This window comes from Mauremys mutica, chromosome 6, assembly GCF_020497125.1.
Source record: "Mauremys mutica isolate MM-2020 ecotype Southern chromosome 6, ASM2049712v1, whole genome shotgun sequence".
Lineage (NCBI taxonomy): Eukaryota > Metazoa > Chordata > Testudines > Geoemydidae > Mauremys > Mauremys mutica.
Window position 1 is genome coordinate 93205092 of NC_059077.1, and position 15194 is coordinate 93220285.

Genomic DNA, 15194 nt, shown 5'->3' on the forward strand with positions numbered 1-15194 from the left:
TCTGGGTTCCCATTTGAGATATTGCAGAGTTAAACCCAAATCACAAAATTCAGATTGGGGGTTGTTACAACTTGAATTCTGATTTAAAGTTCAGTGTTGCTCAGATTAGAACATTTGGTTCAGGCTGATTTGTATTATTAATAATTAACTGATTATTTAGCCTCAACAAGTTAGGCCATACTCCTGACTCCTGTATTTCTTGGCTCAGTAATTTTGTCTCATGTTTTATGTGGAATACTACAAAGGACCTATATGTCTGCATAAGATCTCTTGCCATGCTCAGGACATATATCTGTGTGTACAATGTATGTTAGAACATTGTACATTAGACAAAACACTTATGTTAATGAGTTTTTGAACCCATGTACTATTAATTGGGAAACAAAACTAAAACAGGAAATTGTCACAGGTGGGTGTGGGCAGCCAGACCTAATAATCAGAGCCAGAGTCCACAGTCATGAGACAGGAGTCAAGATTCAGCTGGGTCGGGATACTGGGAGGTCAGAAGCAGGAGATGATTCAGAGGTCAGGAACCACAATTCCAGCACCAGGAATCAGGCCAGATCTGAATGCTAGGAGAGCAAGCTGGGGAAGCAGGAGCAGGTGACAGGAAGCACACAGTCCAAAAGAGGGTGGAGCCCAGTTGTTCAGAAAGCTTTCTATTCCTGCTGCTGGCTTAAGTCAGGCCAGCAGGCCAGTCAACTGCTCTGGGAACTTGGTCAATTGGACATCAGGGGTGGAGCCTCACACTGGGGCTGGTCTTCATTAGTCTCAGGTAAGCAGTTGCCAGTGGGTTGCCACGTAGAGGATTGAAGCATGGCAGCTCCCATGCATCTTGTGGGCCTGGATTTGAGATTCATGGGTTGTGACAAAAATGTGTTAACCTACATTCTCACCACTTGCTTGCAGGCAAATTGAATAGAGGGAGGCTCTCTCTAAATCAAGGCAGAATAAGTGTTTTGAGCATTTCGTCATATATTATTGCCAGCAGAGTTAGATGATACAAGGCTGAAATGGTATTGACAGCTGGTGGCCCATTTATACTAGGGTTCCCCACTTTGCTAACACAGAAAGGGGAGAGACGGATTCTATTCACTGTGCATACTCGGAATAGCTGTGTGCGCAGCTTGGTGGTTCTGTTAGTTGTTGCTGTTTCATATAGATTTATAGATAAGGCCAGAAGGACCATTCTCCTCATCTAGTCTGACCTCCTGCATAACATAGAACATAGGCTATCCCTGAATTAATTCCTGTTTGAACTAGAGCAGATCTTTTATATAAACAATTTTAAAATTGCCAGCAATGGAGACTCCACTATGTCCCTTGGTAAATGGTTCCAATGATTAATTACCCTCACTGTTAAAAATTTACACTTTGTTTCCAGTCTGAAATTGCTTAGCTTAAACTTCCACCTATTGGACCTTGTTATACCTTGTCTATTACACCGAGAAGCCCATTATTAATTATTTTGTTCCTTGTGTAGTACTTCTGGACTGTGATCAAATCACCCCTGCACCTTCTCTTTGTTTAGCTAAATAGATTGAGCTCTTTGAGTCTGTCACTATAAAGGCATGTTTTCCAATCCATTAATCATTCTAGTGGCTCTTCTCTGAGTCCTCTTCAATTTGTCAACATACTATATATAAAATAAGGAAAATAAATACATGAAAGAGAATATATAATTAAGCCATTTATTGTAGACATTACAAAATAAGTAGGTCTTTTTTCTTCATAAAGGATTTAAAAGAGAAGGAAGTAGCTTGGCAGATGAGAGAAAAGAGTTTATTCCAAGAGCAAGGGGCTTCATGGTAGGAGGCACAGAGATGTTTGTGGAGGAAATGGATCAACAGGGCACTGAGGCTGGCATCACTGGTGGAGCAGAAAGGCTGTGGGGAAGATAAGAGGCTGTATCAGATAAGTAGGGAGGAAAAGAGTTATGCTGGTATTTGAAGGGAAGGACAAGGGCCAGATCCTCAGTTGTTGTGAATCAGTGAAGCTCCACTAAAGCCAGGGCCATTCACTCCAGTGAAAGAAGGTGAAGTAACCTTACCTCATATTGAATAGCACCCTTATACCTCAAATCACCCCGCAAAAGCAGAGGAAGTCTAGGAAGTATTTAGCATAGTGTTATTGCTGTACAAACTATAAATGATATTCATAATTTGCTTATTGTATTAACTACAAATCTTGTATAATATAGTGTTTTGTTGGTTCGGTGAAAAGGTATCACATTTTTTACATGAAAAGAGCAAGCCTCCTTATTTGAAACTTTGCTATGCTTTGTAATATTCAGTATGGGTTGACATGTCTATGCCTTCTATCCATACCATTTCCTTTCTAGTGCTCTTTGCAGAAGAGAGGGAATGGCTAACCAATAAAGGACAATTTAGCAATGCATGATGTTATTTCTAAATCCATATGTTATGGATTCACTGGGATAGTTCCAGTTCTCATCTAGTTGTCATGAAAATGTTTAGAACACAGATTTATGGGGAGCAAGAGCTAGAAAGGAAAAGAGGGGATGAAAAAAACTCTACACAACATAGCATACACTTAAGTCCCTGGGAAGAGGATGTGTGAAAGAATAAACAGCAAGGAGATGTGGGGGATGCGGGGGTTGTAGTCACGTTGCTTATGCACTACTGGAATTTGCTCAGATTCTATAGTAATGAGAGCACTATAAGAATCTGAGGAGAAAAGAGAATAGGAGGCAGAGTACAAAAAGAGAAGCTGAAACTTCAAACTCTCCTGTGGAGTAATGCATTTGCGGTATAGTCAGAGTGATTCCTTTGAGAGGAAAGGTTTTAGCAGCAGCCTCAACATGTTCTTTGAAGCTTTTTTCAGAAAATACACTGATGTTTTACACATAGCTGTGTGAATTACATTCTCCATCTATAATTTAGTGCTTGCTTCTCTAACATCATAAACTCATCCTCGTCGCTCCTCCCCCTGAAATTTGGTAGCACAAGAGTGTCTGAAAGTTATTCATTCCAGCCTCAAACTGCTGCAGGAGCTCCAAGCAAAACTGGCTGCAAAATACCCGTCCACCCACCATCATCACTACAATCCATAAACAAAATCTTTGAAAGGATTTTTTTCCCCAAAACAGATTCTACCACCCAAAAAAAAAAAAAAAAAGCAGAATAGCTTCAGGAATAACTGTTTTAAAGAAATGCATGGATTGTAAAGAAAGTACAGACTGCACTTTAATAACTTTGAGGAAAAATAATGTTCAGATTCGGTAAAATTGATGGATAGGATTCTGTATCATAGTATGTATGTTTGTATTTATAATCTTTTAAAAGTTAAATTGCTTTTTTAATAACAACTTGTTTCTTAGTGGTGATACTGTTAAATAAATCATATTTTCTTCAGTATTGTATATTTCTAGAATTAGAGTTCTTGCATGAATAGTTTACAAACTGAAAAACATTTGATGAGTGATCCCTTCATTTAGAAAAAATGTTTTACTAGTTTTTACCTCAATGCAACTGCAGTTTAGAATGTCTTGTAATTTTTAAAGTTATATATTTTGTTTCTAAATTCCAGTGCAGTGCAAACAAACCCTACACATCTTAATGTCAATAAATGTATGATTAAAAAGTAAGAGATCTGAGGAAGGGCTCTATGTAGCTTCAAGATGGTGATGACAATAGAGTTACAGGGGAGGGATAGCTCAGTGGTTTGAGCATTGGCCTGCTAAACCCAGGGTTGTGAGTTCACTCCTTGAGGGGGCCAGGGCAAAAATCAGTACTTGGTCCTGCTAGTGAAGGCAGGGGGCTGGACTCAATGACCTTTCAAGGTCCCTTCCAGTTCTAGGAGATAGGTATATCTCCAATTATTAGCTTTAGTATTAATTTATTAAAGCTCAATTAATTTAACAGTCAATTGGCATTTATTAGGTTACAGGACAATAACTGTCTTATTAAAGCAAAATTAAATGTATTTCTGGGAGACATTAATTTATAATTTGGCTGACATGGAAAGCAGAAGCACTCAAGGGCCTGTTCCAATGGCCTGATCCTTATCCCATTGACATCAATGGCAAAATTCCCATTGACATTATTCGTGAGTGTGATTGTGCCTGTTCCTTCTGTTCATGTGAGACTCCTAGCTTGATTTCCAGCCCAAAAAAAGGTTCAGAGAGGTTTGAATAAGTGTCTGAATTCCTCAGTATTATTTGAGCCATTTAACAGTTAATCCAGTTCCATTCTACACCTGTTTTTTTTTTCTTTGTTCCCCCTCAAGCTCAAATTAAACCTCATTGGAAACTCAGATTTTTTAAAAGTTCTGCAGACTACATCAACTCTGTTGTGTGTTTCATCTTTAAAGTAAATAGGCTATGTGACAGCTAAACTATGGAAATCTACAGAAGATACATGACAAAAATACCAGTGAAATCTGACTCCCTTTTTTTTCTCTTTAAGCAATGCTCTTCGTTAGTTGCATCAGTTACATACAGGTTCCTATCAAGATTAAGTGTGGGAGGCTCTGTGCATGAAATTCATACAAAGCTGGGAAAACTGTCAGGACTTGTTGGTAGGAAATATTTTAGTTTTCAGCAGATGAGTTTGGATGCCAATGTTTTAATGGTATAAGAGCCTGCTTGAATTATGGTACAAGAAAAAATATAGAAGCTTGTCAGGTTTTCTTTTTAACACCACAGTCATTAAGGGCCTGGTGTTGAAAAAGTGCTGAGTGTCCTAACCCTCTATTTGAGGCCCACGGGCGCACAGGCCTTGCATGATATCGTTCTAGGGGAGGTGGTCATCATCAGTGGGTGGGTGGCCCAAGGTTTCCAGCAGGTGAGCAGGGCTATCCCTCCCTAACCCAACCCCAACCCCAACCATATTCCTAAACTGACAATCAGTATTACTGGCAGTTACAAATTGAGTCATTGAGTTTTCACAGAAAACTTCATTCTGGGTAGCCATTTTACTCAATATTGAATCCCACAGTCCCTGGCTCTACCCTCTAGGTAGCAGTACTCAAAACATCATAGATAAACAACTTTTGCCTTCCTCAGAAGCAAAGAACAATGACTCTGCTTGGTTACCCTGAGTAGAAGCCCTAATGTGGCTCTCAGACCAGGCTCTGCCATGAGACAGCATACACCTGTCAGACTCAGACCACTCATGCAGCCAAATGTAATTGTATTTCCCCTTCTTTCCACAAGGGGGTATCCTCCATGGCCCTATCAGAGCCTCAAAGATCCGAAGAAGTGAGCTGCAGCTCACGAAAGCTCATGCTAAAATAAATTTGTTAGTCTTTAAGGTGCCACAAGTACTCCTGTTCTTTTTGCGGATACAGACTAACACAGCTGCTACTCTGAAACCTGTCAAAGATCAATGTCCACACAGTTTAAAAAAAAAGTAATTTCTGTGCAAAAGGGAAAAAGGTGGGCTTAGTAATCAGGTCCGCCAGACCTTTGCTCATTGTAGGAGCCAGGAAAGGGGCAAAGGTGACTGCCCCCATGCCAGTCCTGTCCAGGGACCATTCTTCCCCTCTCATTTCTAGTAATCTGTAATGATTCTAAATGACCTGATTCCAGTTGTTCTCAGTCTTGTAAAATTTAAATCTCTGTATTTTTTGAGACTAGTCAAGTTTAGAACACACAAACTAACAAAATGTATCACAAGCCTGGTACATGTAAATGCAACCAAATCAAAACAGAAAATCTCTTCTCAGCTACATTATAGCTTTGATTTTCTTTTACCAATTGTTACACAGGCTGATTTCATTTTCTCGGCTCAGATAAACTTATGAATGTTGATTAATGGACAGACACAGAAGATCTCTATGCAAGAGAATGTGTATTACAACTAAGTAGAATCTATGGTGCTTATTTTTTGTATCAGCACCCACTTTCTGCAGCACAGCAACAGAATATTTCTAGGAAGGCCAGTCTTTAAATTTTGTTTCTTTTGTGATTCAGAATATTTTTGTTCAGTGGAATTTGAGAACTTAGAATATAACAGAGGTAAGATATGAAATTGTGTAACCACAACATTAGAACAATTTTACGGCTAAATGCTAGAAGCTACAGACCTCTTCTGTCATTCTGGTAGTACATTACATTCCGGAACACTCAATAGCAGGTTTGTTTTAAAGTTTTCCTTGATTTTTTCAGTGTATTTGCCATTACTAATAAACAGAACTATAACTGTTGCAAAATATAAAGGAGGCATTTCAGTTCAACATAGATTCAAAATAATAATTGGGAAAATAGATTTAATAACCATGCTACCATTGAGTTGCCACCATAAATATGCAAAAGTTTTTCATCTAAAATCAATATAAGCAAAAAATTTCAGGCAAGCACAGTCTTCTAAAATCAAACATTAGCCACTTCCAAGTGACAAATCTTTCACTCACACCACTGTAAATCAGGTGTTAGTTCACTGAAGTCACTGGATTTTCACCAGTGTAAAAATGGGATAAATCAGAGTAGAATAAATCTCATTCAAGATACATCCAACCACCTTGCTTCCAAGTACTCATGTATCACAGTGATAGACACACAGAGTGAAATTCACCTGTATCCTGAAGGCCAGCTCCAAGTCTATTCATTACTACAGCTGGTCAAAAAATGCCAATTATTTTTCTGAAAAAATTAGAATTTTAGTTTCACATACTTTAAAAAAGTTCTGACAAACTGTTTTCAGTAAGTATCAGAGGGGTAGCCGTGTTAGTCTGGATCTGTAAAAGCAACAAAGAATCCTGTGGCACCTTATAGACTAACAGACGTTTTGCAGCATGAGCTTTCGTGGGTGAATACCCAACAATTTCAAAATTGCGTCAATAGACAAGATAGTTAAAAAATAATATCTTAAAGTTGTTCATTTTAGCCATCCATCCCCCTCCAATTTGGTAGGGCTGGGCAGTCTTAGAAACAGGCAGCCCAGCACTTTCAGTCACTCCGTGAGGGGGAAAAACTACTCAGGGACTACCTTTTCTTAAACACACTTTCTGTTACAGTTAGCCCTGTATTTTAAATCTGATGTTTTAATTCATTTAGTTTTCAATGAATTAATTTAGCTACCCTGAAAAGTGCCAGATGAACATGGCTAGAATTGAAAGGCCTTTACTGGACTAGGAACAAAAATGTAGCTGAGGCAGCAGCCAGGAGAAACTTCTTCACAGAACCTTTATAATGGCCTCAAGCCTAACCTGATTGGGGTATTTAAAACTTTCGGTTACTGTTGACCTCGAGAACTGTCTAAAAAGCAAGTAACAGTTAGAGGTAGACGCCCATGTTCATATCACCAGGGCTGTGCACCTCCTGTTAGGCGGGAGTGCTCTCAACTCTCATTGGTTCAGAGGAGTCACTCCACAACTCAGGGAACAAGGACCTCAGTGCTTAGCCTCTCTGATCCCAGCTGTGATGCCTATCTTATGTGGAGTCTACTGGGAACTGGAATGGAAACATCACATACATTTCACATAGACCAGCCTCTAAGCTACTAAGCTCAGTGACTCTAAAAAGTGTCTAGATAGATAGATAGATATTATTGGACCAACTTCTGTTGGTGAAAGGTACAAGATTTTGAGCCACAGAGCACTCTTCTTCAGCTTTATACCAGGATAAGTTATACCAGTATAAAACACTTTCTATAACTGCATCTGCACTAGGGCTGCTACTGGCATAACTATTTTGCAACTAGTAAGTTCTACAGCCAGGTTAATGTATTTCCATTTTTTCATCCTTAGTTGCTCTGTCCATTCAGTCCAAGAGGCCAGATTGAGGCCCCTTTGAAAATTTCTCTTTAGGAGAGTTTTGAAATGTGCATGTTTTCATCTTGTAAAGTGTTGCACTCATCAAAGTCTCTTTTTTAGATGGTGTGATATCTTTCACTGACATTCGTTTTTGTCTCTGCACATGCAGATAAGAAAATTGGGTCAAGCTGGCTGCCTGGATTTGAAGATAGGTCTTCTGTTCCCTACACTGAAACTTTAATTTATGAAGTGTTCAACATGCATCTTAGATGCCTTTCATGATTCGTCATTGGTAAGTATTTACCAAAAAGTTTGCAGTCTGTATTGTAAAAAACTGTTACATTGATAATTTTCCATAATAATGATGATAGTAGCTTTTAAAAATATTACACCATATTAAGAGTATTTTTATTTAGCCAATATTTTTTTTAAAAACTGGAGCCTAAATTAGGATCCTAAATCCAGAGATGGGCATCTGGCTGATTCTGAAATGTGCTAAGCCAGGGATTGGCAACCTTTGGCACCCGGCTCACCAGGGTAAGCAACCTGGTGGGCCGGTCGGTTTGTTTACCTGCTGTCAGGGGCGGCTCTATAAATTACGGCGCCCCAAGCAGGGTGGCGCGCTGCGCCGCCCTTCCCCGGTCCCGCAGCCGGGGCAGAAGAGTCTGCGGCGGGTGCGCTGGTTCGCGGCTCCAGTGGAGAATCCGCAGGCATGCCTGCGGGAGCTCCGTCCGAGCCGCGGGACCAGTGCGCCCGCCGCAGTCATGCCTGCGGCAGGTCCGCTCGTCCTGGGCTCCCGCAGGCATGACTGTGGAAGGTCCGCCGGAGCCAAATGCCGCCCTGCCCCGACAATGCCGCCCCACGCGCCTGCTTGGCGCGCTGGTGTCTGGAGCCGGCCCTGCCTGCTGTATCCATAGATTCGGCCGATCGCAGCTCCCACTGGCCGTGGGTCACTGCTCCAGGCCAATGGGGGCTGTGGGAAGCAGTGACCAGCACATCTCTCGGCCCACACCACTTCCCCGCAGCCCCCATTGGCCTGAGACGGTGAACTGCGGCCAGTGGGAGCCGCGATCGGCTGAACCTGCAGACATGGCAGGTAAACAAACCAACCTGGCCTGCCAGGGTGCTTACCCTGGCAAGCCACGTGTCAAAGATTGTCGATCGCTGTGCTAAGCACTCAACAGCTCTCACTGGCTTACAGGAGGTTTATCTGATTCACCTAAATATACATATTTTTATATTAGGATGTAACTATGGTTTATATGGTATTTTTTCTTTGTTGCTTAAGAAAATAAATAACATTTTCATGAAAAGAAAGATAGGAACAAGACGCAAAGAAATGATAAAGGGTTCTTATTGTCCGAGTGTTTTACAAATAATTTGTACTACTTGTAGTGATCTACGAGACATTTTTTTCCTTTCAGTAAAGCTTATTTATAATTTAAAACATTCAGATAAAAATACATCTTCTCTCTTCATAATTAAATTTGTATAATCAAAAACTGACTAAGAACCAAGTAAGTTCCATTAAAGTCAATGGGAGCCTATCTATTAACTTTAATGGAAGTTGAATCAAGCTCTACATGAAATGGTTGATTTTTTAGTATCCTTGTTTTCTTGCAGTACCACTGAAGATATTGTATTGAGTGGATATTTTATTGCCAAAGATTCCTGTGTTTTCATTCATCAATATCAAATCAACTATGACAAGTAAGTTGTATTTTGTTGCCCAGTATGCAAGGTTATCACAAGTTTTAGATTGTATGTATCCAGAATATTCAGACGCTCCATGATGAAATCTGTATAAAGACATGCTTCAGTTAAACACACATTATTTGGCACAATGCAGGGGGAACTTGGTAAAATTATGCAGCCTGTGTTATGCAGGAGGTGAAACTAGATGATGTAATGGTCCCTTATGGCATTAAAAATCTATGAATCTATATATCTGTTATGAGATTAATCCCTTACATGTAGTGACTTCTTTGAGAGATCAAAACTAGACAAAAGATCAGTCATAAGAAAGAAAGAGATCTTGGAGTCATTGTGGATAGTTCTCTGAAAACATCCACTCAATGTGCAGAGGCAGTCAAAAAAGCGAACAGAATGCTGGGAATAATAAAGAAAGGGATAGATAATAGGACAGAAAATATCATGTTGTTACTATATAAATCCATGGTATGCCCACATCTTGAATACTGCGTGCAGATGTGGTCGCCCCATCTCAAAAAAGACATATTGGCATGGGAAATGGTTCAGAAAAGGGAAACAAAAATGATTAGGGGTATGGAACAGCTTCCATATGAGGAGAGATTAATAAGAGTGGAACTTTTCAGCTTGGAAAAGAGACAGCTAAGGGGAGATATGATTGAGGGCTATAAAATCATGACTGGTGTAGAGAAAGTAGATAAGAAAGTGTTGTTTACTACTTCTCATAACACAAGAACTAGGGGTCACCAAAGGAAATTAATAGGTAGCAGGTTTAAAACAAATAATAGGAAGTATTTCTTCACACAACACACAGTCAACCTGTGGAACTCCTTGCCAGAGGATGTTGTGAAGGCCAAGACCATAATAGGATTCAAAAATTCATGGAGGATAGGTCCATCAATGGCTATTAGCCAGGATGGGCAGGAATGGTGTCCCTAGCCTGTTTGCCAGAAGCTGGGAATGAGCAACAGGGGGTGGATCACTTGATGATTACCTGTTCTGTTCATTCCCTCTGGGGCACCTGGCACTGGCCACTGTCAGAAGACAAGATACTGGGCTAGATGGATCTTTGGTCTGACCAAGTAGAACCATTCTTATGTTCTTATATAAGCTATTAATTATTACCTATATGCTCTGTGATCATCATCTGCATTAACTTAAAACTAAATACTTGTGACCTATATTGGAAAAATAATATAAAAATACAAATTTTGTTAAGTTCCTCCCTCCCCGCAACTCTTAGAGCTTGTCTACACTACAGGCTATGGCAGTATAACTTATGTCGCTCAGGGGGTTGAATTAGCCACCCCCTTGAGCAACATAAATTACACCAAACTAAGCACTGGTGTGGACACCGCTATGTCGGTGGGATAGCTACCACCTCTCAGAGAGGTGGTTTTATTATGCTGATGGGAGAGCTGTAGTGCTTCTAGTGTAGACTAGCCCTTAGTATCAGATGCATTTCACAGTTATTGTTTTCTCTGTTTTTTTCTTTGGTTTATTAAAGAACTTTACTGTTCCAATATAAATCAGTCTTGCAAAATACATAAGAATAGTCTTGACTAAACAAATATTGAGAGGTTTACTTTTTTAAATTACCAACATTAACATTCTGTTATTCTGTGACTATTAGGGACAGATTCTCATCACCCTTAACTCCCATCACAGGCAATGGGCTTCCAGGCTATGATTCAGGAAAGCACTTAACCACATACTTAACTTTAAACTTCAGTGGGGCTTAAGTATATGCTTAAAGTTAAGCACCTGCTGAAATACTTTCCAGGTAGAGATGCTTTCCTGAATTGAGGCCCAATTAGGTCAATAGGAATTTTGCTGCTGGCTTTCATTGGAACACAACTGAGCCCATTGGGAGCTGCAGGTTCTCAGCACCTGAACATGTTTATAATATAAGAAAAAAGCACATTTTCTACTGTTCTGAAGAAAGAGCCATGCATGAGTCAGTTAGCATGAAAACACATCTCTAATTTTACTATCTTAGAGCCTGATGCTCCAAGGAGCTGATCACCCTGGATTTGCATTGAATTCATTGGGAATTACAGGTTCTCAGCACGTCATAGAATTGAGATATTAAACTATCAAATACCTAACAGTGAAATGTTTATTTTTAGAAAATTAGAGAAGAACCCAGGTTTGTTTAGCCCTGAAAGATTTCTTGATGAAAATAGGCAACAAATCAAGGACCTAGCTGAAAAGTAATGATCTTCAGGATTGGCAAGAGAAGGTATCTGGAAGAAAGCTTTGCTCACGTGGAAATATTCATCTTCCTAACAATGTTACTACACAGACTGAACATCAAGCCTCCGATAGGCCAGAAAATAGATCTAGATCTACTGTTTTGGACTAACTATGAAACCTAAACAGTTTTAAAATGTCATCTCTCTACACATACATTTCAAGTACATTTTGGTCCCAATTTTGATTCAGAGACATACCCATTTGAAAATCTGGGCCTTCATAAACAATAGGGAGAGTTTAACAATTGCTTTTAAAAAAGGACTTAAATCAGGGCTTGTGTACACAGAGCAGCAATTTGGGTGTGACTTCTAAAGCATACTAACATGTTGTGTGTTAATTGGTATGTGTAGACCCTGCTGGTGTACACAAAAGATTCCCTAGTGTACTTGAATGTAGTGCTGTTTCAAATAGTACTACGTGAAAGCATGCTAGGAACCCATAATGTGCACCACCAGGGTCTACATGGACCAATTAATGCACAACACGTTAGTGTGCCTTAGAAATCACACTCCATAGTGCGCATTGCTTCTCTGTGTAGACAAGAAAAGCATGTAAGTAAGTATTTGCAGGTTCAGTACCTATACACCTCTACCCCGATACAACGTGACCCGATATAACACGAATTCGGATATAACATGGTAAAGCAGTGCTCCGGGGGGACGGGGCTGCACACTCCGGTAGATCAAAGCAAGTTCTATATAACGCGGTTTCATCTATAACGTGGTAAGATTTTTTGGCTCCCGAGGACAACGTTATATCGGGGTAGAGTTGTACTAGTAATCAGGCTAGTATTTATGGTAATTTTCTGAGATTTATACAGAGTACTATATTTGTGCATCCTTTCAACCCTTAGTTGTGTACTACGTATATGGGAGTCATTAGCACAGTCAACTTATTTCCTCTCCCTACCATTGGCTAGACTCTCTCTTCCATCTAATACAGGGGATAAAAGGAACGGCTACATTAGGCCTGATTATCCTTTTAGGCATGTTCTGCATTAGTGTAAATTCATTGATTTCAATAAAGTCATTCCTAGTCTACACCTGGGTAGAGAGGAGAGAGTTAAGCCAGATGTTTTTTCTGTTACACTTCACAGTATGCCAGATTAATCTCCCTCTTTTATGCTGTGCTGTTCAACATTCACAAATGAGATCTACCCACTTCACTGCTTTCCCATTACCCTGTCAAAAACTGAAATAATCCCTTAGATCTGGATGTCATTTACTGGGGCATAGCCATAGATACATTGTGCTGATGCAGAAACTCAAAGGAGGTCCCCTCCACTCAACTTTGAAGTCCTTGTTCCACAGGCCCTGCCTTTTTTGCCACCCACCCAAAATATCTATCTGATCCCTAGCCACCCTCTCCTTACTTTCCTCCACACCAGTCCCTGGTACTGCTCCTGTCCTTGTCCCCCTCTTTACTCATGTGAATAGTCCCATTGAGATCAATGGAATTACTCATGGTAGAAAAATTAAGCTTAAGTGTAAGTGTTTGCAGGATCAGGGATATAATTAGGTATGGAGATTTGTGATGAAAGAACCAAAATTTCAGGCCTATCCAACATATATGATGTCCATACTCATTGGACAAAATGACTGGTCTGAAATGTGTTTGTTTAAATTATAGCCTTGTGTCAACAGCTATTATTAACAATGCAGACAAAGACAGTGGAATAATAAACAACATTCAATATGTATTATGTTGACATTAAGCACTGAAATAGCTTGTGAACCAATTATTTTTATTATCATGTATAAAGTGGAAGGCAATAAAATAGATTTGTGATTAATAAAAAGACTTGGCTCCAGTTTTTTATGTAATGCCAGTACAGAAAATGAGCATTTCTTCCAAACATGATACAATAATAATTTGAGGATATAAATGCCAGTGTTTGTAGCAACAAAGGACTCAACTACTGTGTTCAGTTTAGATCATCCTATCTCAAAAAACAAAAGGTCTAGAGGAGGACAATAAAAATTATTAGAGGCATAGAAACGTTTTCACATGATCAGAAATTAAAAAGATGAGGACCATCTAGCGTAGGTAGTTGTTAAGAGCATAATTAAGATATATAAAACATGGAATGGTACATAGCTAGGCAACAGGGCACTTTTTCTTATAATGAGAATATATAGGTCACCTAAGTAAATTTAAAGGAAATACATCTGAAAGTAATTAAAATATTTATTCCAAATTGAATAATTAACCTGTGAATGTTAGTGAAGCAACCAACTTTGTAGGATTCAATAATGGATTCTATATGATAAACACGAATACAATCTACTTTTATTGCAGCTAGGATAGACATTTATAAGGGACGTTAACCTCCATACTTAAGGACAAAGTAAAAATCATCGCTACTAGAAAGAGATGAAATCGTATTTTTCTTTTTTTTAAAATGGAAAATTTAACAAAGGTTAAAATTTCATAAGAAAAACAAATTGCAAATTTTTATATTGCAATGGCAAACATTTCCAGCTCCCACCAGTGCTGTCTGTATAAGTAGAGACAGTAGCAACTGACCATATCTACAACCAGCTGTACACTGTGAAATTTAGCAAATTATTACTATTATTTAAGTGAAAACCATTATATATTTTAAATATCAAAGTATTCCATAATAGGTAAGCAATCAATATTTGGAACCCAATCTGCCCTCAAACGTCCCTATATAACTTCTATTTCTCAAAGTCAATGAGAATCCAGCATACACATCAAAGGGCAGAATAGGTTCTTAAAGAGACAGGCTCCTAAGCAAAAACTGATCACAAACATGCCCGACTCACAAAGCTAATATAAACTAAAAAAAAGAAATTAACAATATTTTAGGTAAAGCAGCCTGTTATACCAGTATTATTCAGAAAGAGAAAGAGAGTCAGAAATACAGTCATCATTTTATAGTTCTAGACAAAGATATATAGTTACAGAGATAACATTTATAAATTTGAATTGACTTAGGAGATACTTTTAGGAGTTAAGCAGTTTAAACAGCCAGACTACTTCCTCTTTGGAAGGGTTACATCAAGTACCCAAAACTATCCTATCATCAGAGTTGAAGAAGAACCCATATAATGGTCTCTGTACTCTAATTAAAGAAGTTTATGTTTCTGTAAATGTAACTTCTCTTACTGCCCATTAATGAATGTCTGGGAAACCCATGAGTATGAGACAGTTGGGAAAAGGAGATGGGTGCAGAGAACTGGGAGAAGGAAGAGAAAATTATGGCACACACAGGAATTTGGAGAGAGAAGCTGCTAGAGCGAGAAAGGTCTGGACAGAATATTTAACAAGGCAGTGGTGGAATTGTACAGGTTTAATGAAAATACAGAGATGATGTTGAGTGCACTGAGTTGGAGCACAGAGAGACTGGGGGAAAGTATGTGTGTGAAGAGGGTCATGGCTACAGTGTTTAAAGGAAGGCAGAGGAAGTTGGTATTCTTAGTGTTGGGGAAAGGGAGCTACTAGGAAACAGAGTTGGGGGGAGGAGGAAAGACAGGAGATAGCCAAAA

At 39.2% G+C, this 15194-nt stretch overlaps 1 protein-coding gene and 1 long non-coding RNA gene across 2 annotated transcripts in view; one reads left to right on the forward strand and one right to left on the reverse strand.

Moving 5' to 3' along the window:
• LOC123373193 overlaps nucleotides 1–15194 on the reverse strand; it is a 56673-nt gene that overhangs the window by 29488 nt on the left and 11991 nt on the right. The gene's annotated exons all lie outside the window — the stretch shown is intronic.
• The window catches only part of LOC123373192 (cytochrome P450 1A5-like), a 47302-nt gene that overhangs the window by 20283 nt on the left and 11825 nt on the right, over nucleotides 1–15194 (forward strand). Inside the window, exons 2-3 of the mRNA XM_045022050.1 lie at nucleotides 7886–8008; nucleotides 9340–9426. The gene's annotated coding sequence lies outside the window, so the exon portion shown is untranslated. The remainder of the gene's footprint in view (nucleotides 1–7885; nucleotides 8009–9339; nucleotides 9427–15194) is intronic.